The following is a 9,089-nucleotide window of genomic DNA, read 5'->3' on the forward strand; positions in this document are numbered from 1 at the left end:
TCACCAATATTTACATATGGAACCATACACCTGGAACTGAACTTAGGACTTCGTCGCGCGTACTCCTGGAATTTCGTCATAGCTGACGTCACGAAACCCATAGTAGGCGTAGACTTCCTGAGCTTCTACAGTCTTCTGGTAGACTGTCGAAATCATCGTCTCATTGATTTACTCACCACTCTATCCATCCAGGTGCCACATAACAACTCAACCATGTCCATATCATCCGTCAAGGTCATGTCAGGCGATACGAAGTACCACGATGCCCTGAAGCTGTACCCTGACATCACAAGACCTGCAGGTAAACCAGTAAAGCCTAAACACACAACGGTCCATCACATAAGGACTACACCTGGACCACCTGTAACCTGCCGGCCTCGACGTCTAGCTCCTGATCGCCTGCAGATAGCTAAAAAGGAGTTCGAGGCAATGCTCCAGTGCGGTACAGCTCGTAGGTCAGAGAGCCCATGGTCTTCTGCTCTTCACCTGGCTCCAAAGAAAGACGCTGGATGGAGGCCATGCGGCGACTACAGAGCGCTGAATGCAAGGACAATTCCCGACTGCTACCCACTGCGACACATTCAGGATTTCTCGTACCAGCTAGCAGGTACCCAGGTCTATTCAAAGATCGACTTAATTAAGGCCTACAATCAGATACCTATTTTCGAAGATGACATTCCCAAATCGGCCATCACGACACCCTTCGGTCTCTTCCAGTTCCCCTATATGACCTTCGGACTCCGCAACGCTGGCCAGACCTTCCAGAGGTTCATAGATGAGGTACTCAAGGGCTTAGATTTCTGTTTTGGCTACGTAGATGACATACTCATATTTTCACGGACCGAGGATGAGCACCTGGAACACCTGGAAACGGTATTCAAGCGCCTCAGCGAGTATGGTGTACTCATAAACCCAGCCAAGTGTCTTTTTGGGCAAGGAGAGGTCACATTCCTGGGCTACAAGGTCTCTTCTGCCGGAATTCAACCCATACCAGAGAAGGTGCAAGCCATAAAGGAATTTCCGGTACCTAAGACAGTGAAAGAACTGCGTCGCTTCTTAGGTATGACCAATTTTTATCGGCGTTTCTTGCCAGGTGCCGCTCGGATCCAAGCTTCACTCAACGCCCTACTCTCTGGACCTGAGATGCGAGCAAATCAGCCAATCACTCTCTCAGCGGAACAACTTGAAGACTTCGAGGAATGTAAGTCAAGTCTCTCGCAAGCAACCTTACTCGCTCACCCTGACATGGATGCCGAACTGTCAATTTACACAGATGCTTCTGACACTGGCATCGGTGGCGTGCTGCAACAACGTAAAGGAGACTCTTGGGAACCATTAGCCTTTTTCTCTCGTAAGCTGAACCCCGCACAAACAAAATACAGTCCCTACGATCGAGAATTGTTAGCGGTTTACGAAGCCATTAAATACTTTCGCTACATGGTCGAAGCAAGACACTTTACGGTACACACTGACCACAAGCCCTTGACACATGCCTTCAGCACACATCGAGATAAATGCTCACCACGCCAGTACAGATATCTCGATTTTACTGCGCAATTCACAACAGACATCGTATATGTTCCAGGACAGGAGAATGTCGTGGCTGACACCATGTCACGCATCGAAGAGATAGTGTCTCCTGTGGACTTTACAGCACTCGCGCAGGACCAAGAAGGTGACAACGAGCTACTGGCACTACTACAGAATGGTACTAACTTGAAAGTCGAGAAGGTCAGAATCCCAGGTAGTAACCAGCAGCTCTATTGTGATGTGTCAACTGATATCCAACGACCGTACGTAACTGCCAAGTTTCGACGTCAGGTTTTCACAGCACTGCATAGCCTCAGCCACCCTGGTGCATCAGCAACGGTCAGGTTAGTTACTCAACGTTTCGTCTGGCCGCGCATACGCAAAGACTGCCGCCGATGGGCTAAGGAGTGTAACCAGTGTCAGAGCAGCAAGGTCACACGCCACACATCAGCTCCACTGTCGTCAATCTCCACGCCGTCGTCGAGATTCCAACACGTGCACATAGATCTCATTGGCCCATTACCTCACTCACACGGATACAGGTATTGTCTCACAGCAATCGATAGATTCACTCGTTGGCCTGAGGCATACCCATTAGCAGACATCACTGCTGAAGCCTGTGCTATGGCTTTTGTATCCGGCTGGATCTCTAGGTTTGGGTGTCCAGAGCACATAACGACAGATCGCAGAAAGCAATTTGAATCCCGTCTGTTCAAGGCCATCGCAAGCCTCATGGGCACTAAGCACCACCAGACCACGGCATATCATCCAGCAGCGAACGGTATGATAGAGAGGCTACACAGACAGCTAAAGGCAGCTATCATGTGCCACGACAACAGCAGTTGGTCAGAGACCCTACCAATAGTACTACTTGGCATACGCACAGCATGGAAAGAGGACATACAGGCTACATCAGCTGAGCTAGTATACGGCGAGTCACTGCGCTTGCCGAGTCAGTTCCTAAGTCCCAAAGATGACTCAGCGACACCTGCTGACGTAATGGACTTTGCACAAAGATTACGGTCGCACATGGCCAAGGTATCGCCAAGTCCACCAAAGTGGCACATTACCAAAACTTTCTTTGTTCCCAGGAAACTCACCACCGCATCCCATGTGTTCCTGCGAAAAGGGCAGGCTCTCAGGTCTCTTGAGCCACCCTACACCAGGCCACACAAGGTCATCAGCCGGGCCGATAAGACCTTTGATATCGAGGTCAATGGCAAGGTCGTCACCGTGTCCATCGACCGGCTCAAGCCGGCCTTCTCCGTCAATGAGGAGGCGCCTTTACCCTTAGCGCAACCATGCGCGCCGCCAGCGCAACCATGCGCGCCGCCAGCGCAACCATGCGCGCCGCCAGCTCGACCACGCGCGCCGCCAGCGCAAACACCACCACCAGGCCAGCCAAGGACAACACGCAGTGGGCGTCGAGTCACCTTCCCGGACTATTACCACTTTCGACCGTAGCAACGGTCTCGGCGGGGGAGTAGTATGGGCGCATATAAATTCATAGGCAGCGTACGCGCACCGCTACATGCAGTGCGCACCAACTTCAAGCAAACCAGTCGAGTTAGGCAGGACGAGCGCGGGCGCGGGGCGCGGGGCGCGGAGCAGCGGACAGCGGTCACAGCGGTCGCCCGGCAGAGCTAGCCAGGCCACGATCGCGCACGCACGTACCACTCCACATCAATTCCGCCGCGCGCTATCGATACGCGATCTCATTTGTAATACTGTATCGCTTCAATTTCTCATTTCCTATCTTCTGTATCGTCCTAGTTCTTTCTGCATTATATCTTTATTAATTTCTTCTATCTACATGTTTTCTTCAGACGCCTGCAACCTTCTGGTTAGACCCTACAACTAAATAGCGTCTAAACTTATAATATAACGCTATAATGGTGGCAAACAGGAATACGGCCCGCCCGATGGTAAGTGGTAACCGTAGCCCATGGATGCCTGTGACGTCAGCAACAGTGATTTTACAATTGTCGCACCTGTCACCGTGGTGAAATTGGGGCCAGATCATGGTAGAGCGATGTACATATATTTTAGAAAGTGAAGAATTGGATAGCTCTTTTCTGGATGCCATACCACTGGACGAAACTAAAGACACAGTGTTTCCGATATGCCAACACGGCCACTATACCATGGTGATAATATCATTAGAGCAAAAAACATTGGAAATCATTGATCCCATGGGAAATGCAAAAAAGGTATGGCGAGTATTACATGAAAAGATTTAATAACTTATTGCAGTTGAAATCTATAAGTTCCCAATTTAATGAATTTAAAACTCGAAGCCACTACATCCAAAAAGATTCACACAACTGTGGCCCTATTTTAATAAACATATTTAAAAACATAGTAGAAAATAAACCGCAGCCAAAACGAAAAAATTTTGACAACAATAGGATAGAGTTAAAAAAGCTTTTATTGCACTATAGTGATGACATGCACCAGCTATGCTTGTTTTGCTGCCGAAAAGTGAAACCTAAAGAAGGAATCCAGTGTAAAATATGCAGAAGAAATATTCATAAAGACTGCTACCTATCTATAGACGAAAAACTGTCAAAAATTACATTCAAACAAAAATTAAAAATAAACAAAACAAAGCGCGATCTGTGTATAGAAAATAAGTTATAAGTTAAATTATAGTTAAATAACAAACGAAACAAATTGAAACAATGATGATGTAATATTATCCTTGGAAACAAACGAAAAAAAATCAAACGATGATCATGTCATAATATCCTTGGCTTATGTAAATACTGTATCAATAATGTAAATAACGAAAAAATAAAAGTAAAAAAAATATATAAAAAAAACAACGTTCCTGTAAATATTTAAGCACATAAGAGTTTTGAAAGCATCAAAATATGTATAATATAAATGCATATTATGGTATATAAAATCATATAAAAATAACTTAAATATATCTAAATATCAAAATATTTTAATCTAAAAGACCTACGCGAAAAATATATGTACATCGCTCTACCCTGGTTATGGTAGGCTGTGTTGGCATATCGGAAACAGTTTCCTTAATTTCGTCCAGTGGTATGGTATCGAGAACAGAAAGTGCAAAAGCTTGTCCACCACACTATTGACAACATACTGTTTCGGATCCAAAGTTACGTAATCCTCTAACAATATGTATATTTGCACCAGGTACAACTCGCGCAGGTCTTTTAGATATTTTAACGCCGTGTCAAGAGCGGTCGAGACGACCATTGCATTTCCGCTTATGGCTATACTAAGCCTATAAAAATAAAACAAAGTGCTATCTGTGTAGAAAATAAGTTAAAAGTTGTATAAATATAGTTAATTAAGAGCCGAAAAAAATTTCAACGATGATGACGTAATTTTTAGCTCGTGTAAATACTGTACAAATAATATAAATAACGAAGAAAAAAATCACAAAAAAATATATAAAAACAACATTGCTGTATATTAGAGCTTTGAAATAATGTAAATATAATATTAATCATAATCATTAATCAATTAAAATATTTCCGGTTTAATATAAATAATATTAATTATTAGGTTGATTTGATAGAGACGACAAGAAAAGTATCAATTAGTAAAATAATATAATGCATATTTAAGTGATTTCGTCTACGTAATAGACAATCTCCGTTATAAAATCTATACTAAACTATGTCCTATCCTACCCCGGGGCTCCGAAATACATCAATAGCAAATTTAACTAGTATGGGCTTAGGCTCATATCGTTGGGACCTAAATTTGACGTAGCCTGGTTCTTTCAAATTCAACTTTAGTTGGCAATATGGTAGCACGTTTTATGCCGCTTCTAAAAATACTAGGAAGAATGTGTGATCTCCACAAGTTCTGAAAGAAAATTGAGCAAAACCTAGTATGGGCTTAGGCTCATATCTTTGGGACCTAAATTTGAGGTAGCCTGGTTCTTTCAAATTCAACGTAAGGTGGCAATATGGTAGCACGTCTCATGGTCTAATAAAACATGGTCTTCCATTCCCAGAGTGACACGGGCCTACGTCACAATAACATTGCCACTTTATTTCAACATAACATGTTACATGGGTACATTATACCTATGGTTAATAAGTTAAAATATTTCTTTATAATTTTATAATTTTAATTTATATGTATTTTAGCTTAAATTTTACAATAACACGTCATTTTTAATTACTCGTTAGCAATATCTTCCGATTCACGAAAGAAATTTCAGACTTTCGGGTAATTCTGTTTATACTACTGGCAACACAGGATAGCGCTGTGCACATTTGACAATTCGGATCTAGATAACTTCATGCCCTGACCGTCATCCTTGTCGAACGCGTGTTAATTGTTATTTCCTTCTCGCTCAGTGTCAGCAGTCGCAGTGTTTTCCAAACTTTTCACGTCGTAAGCTTGGTAATTAATGTGTAACTGTGAATTAGTTTTTTAAACGTTTGTCTTGTATAGATAAATAAAGTTTAATTTAATACATTAATTTGTTTTATTTTACTATGTTTCTACATGAATAACTTAAAATTAATGCCGTTAAAATAATTTTCACCGTTGGTTAAAATTCTCCCACATTTCAAAGTTTGAGAACCTGTAAACAGCATGATGACGTAGGCGCGTGTCAGTTAGGTCATACGCGAATCTCGGAATGGAGTACCAGGCGGAGTATATTATTATACCATGGCACGTCTCATGCCGCTTCTAAAAATATTAGTAAGAATGTGTGATCTATACAAGTTCTGAAAGAAAATAGAGCAAAACTTAGTATGGGCTTAGGCTCATATATTTGGGACCTAAATTTGAGGTAGCCTGGTTCTTTCAAATTCTACGTAAGTTAGCAAGATGGTAGTTCGTTTCATGCCGCTTCTGAAAATATTAGTAAGAATGTGTGATCTCTACAACTTCAAAATTGAGCAAATCATAGTATGGGCTTAGGCTCATATCATTGGGACCTAAATTTGAGGTAGCCTGGTTCTTTCAAATTCAACGTTAGTTGGCAATAAGGTAGCACGTTTTATGCCGCTTCTAAAAACACTAGTAAGAATGTGTGATCTCTACAACTTCTGAAAGAAAATTGAGCAAATCATAGTATGGGCTTAGGCTCATATCTTTGGGACCTAAATTTGAGGTAGCCTGGTTCTTTCAAATTCAACGTTAGTTGGAAAGATGGTAGCACGTCTTATACCGCTTCTAAAAATACTAGTAAGAATGATCTCTACAACTTCTGAAAGAAAATTGAGCAAAACCTAGTATGGGCTTAGGGTCATATCGTTGGAACCTAAATTTGAGGTAGCCTGGTTCTTTCAAATTCAACGTTAGTTGGCAATATGGTAGCACGTTTTATGCTGCTTCTGAAAATATTAGTAAGAATGTGTGATATCTACAACTTCTGAAAGAAAATTGAGTAAAACCTAGTATGGGCTTGGGCTGATAACATTTAGACGTAGATTTGAGCTAGCCTGGTTCTTTGAATTTCAACATTAGTTGGCAAGATGGTCTCCCGTCTTATGCAGCTTCTAAAAATATAAGTAAGAATGTGTGATCTCGACAACTTCTGAATGAAAATTGAGCAAAACCTAGTATGGGCTTAGGCTGATAACTTTTAGACCTAGATTTGAGCTAGCCTGGTTCTTTGAATTTCAACGTAAGTTGGCAAGATGGTAGCAAGTCTTATGCTGCTTCTAAAAATACTAGTAAGAATGTGTGATCTCTACAATTTCTGAAAGAATATTGAGCAAAACCTAGTATGGGCTTAGGCTCATATCTTTGGGACCTAAATTTGAGGTAGCCTGGTTCTTTCAAATTCAACGTTAGTTGGAAAGATGGTAGCACGTCTTATACCGCTTCTAAAAATACTAGTAAGAATGATCTCTACAACTTCTGAAAGAAAATTGAGCAAAACCTAGTATGGGCTTAGGGTCATATCGTTGGAACCTAAATTTGAGGTAGCCTGGTTCTTTCAAATTCAACGTTAGTTGGCAATATGGTAGCACGTTTTATGCTGCTTCTGAAAATATTAGTAAGAATGTGTGATATCTACAACTTCTGAAAGAAAATTGAGTAAAACCTAGTATGGGCTTGGGCTGATAACATTTAGACGTAGATTTGAGCTAGCCTGGTTCTTTGAATTTCAACATTAGTTGGCAAGATGGTCTCCCGTCTTATGCAGCTTCTAAAAATATAAGTAAGAATGTGTGATCTCGACAACTTCTGAATGAAAATTGAGCAAAACCTAGTATGGGCTTAGGCTGATAACTTTTAGACCTAGATTTGAGCTAGCCTGGTTCTTTGAATTTCAACGTAAGTTGGCAAGATGGTAGCAAGTCTTATGCTGCTTCTAAAAATACTAGTAAGAATGTGTGATCTCTACAATTTCTGAAAGAATATTGAGCAAAACCTAGTATGGGCTTAGGCTCATATCTTTGGGACCTAAATTTGAGGTAGCCTGGTTCTTTCAAATTCAACGTTAGTTAGTAAGGTGATAGCACGTCTAATGCCGCTTCTAAAAATACTAGTAAGAATGTGTGATCTTTACAACATCTGGTAAAAATCTGAGCAAAACCTAGTATGGGCTTAGGCTCATATCTTTGGGACCTAGATTTGAGGTAGCCTGGTTCTTTCAATTTCAACGTTAGTTGGCAAGATGATAGCACGTCTAATGCCGCTTCTAAAAATACTAGTAAGAATGTGTGATCTCTACAACTTCTGGTAGATATCTAAGAAAAACCTAATATGGGCTTAGGCTGATTTTTGATGAGACCAAAATTTTACCTAGCGTGGTTCTTTCAATTTCAACTTGAGTTGGCATGGTAATATCTCGTGTAATGCTGCTTTGAATGTTATTAGTAAAAAAGTGTGATCTTTATTATTTCACACTAATAATTCATTTGTGAAGTTAGCAGCCTAAAATTAAATTTTACATTTCTTTAAATTTTAAGTTGTTTTTGGTCTCTGGTGGGTCAATTTTGATAGATTTGTCATTTGTGTCACTTGTTATGTTCTTATTTTCCTTAAACAACATAAGTTTTCGTTGTTTATTTTCAATTTTTAATAAGACGATTTAATTTGGTCGGGTTATCATGGTCAGCTAACTTTGGGCTGCTAACTTCACACCGGTATTTTCGTAGGTTATTCTATAAATAGGTTATGTTAGGTGAGGTTTGTTTTATGGCAATCCTGAAAAGTTACGCGTTTCTGAGAAAAACCAAATTATGACTAACGAAAATGTGGACAAACAATACATTTTGACTTAAAACTTTATGGGAAACAAAAACAATAGAGACCCGTTTGAATGCGTAAGCTTTACAAGATTACTTTTACAGTTAATGAATGAGACTATTTTATTTAAGAATTTCGCAAACAGACAATAAAATTAGGCATTTAAATTTAATGAACTAAAAAAGTTTTCTGTAGATATGAACAACTAGGTAGGGCCGGACAAACAAATTTGTCAGTAGAAAAAGGCGCGAAATTCAAATTTTCCATGGGACGATAACCCTTAGCGCCTACATTTTTTAATTTTGCCGCTCTTTTCTACTGACGGAAATTGCTTGACAGAGTTTAATAGTCTTCTT

This window comes from Cydia splendana, chromosome 25 (assembly GCF_910591565.1).
Source record: "Cydia splendana chromosome 25, ilCydSple1.2, whole genome shotgun sequence".
NCBI lineage: Eukaryota > Metazoa > Arthropoda > Insecta > Lepidoptera > Tortricidae > Cydia > Cydia splendana.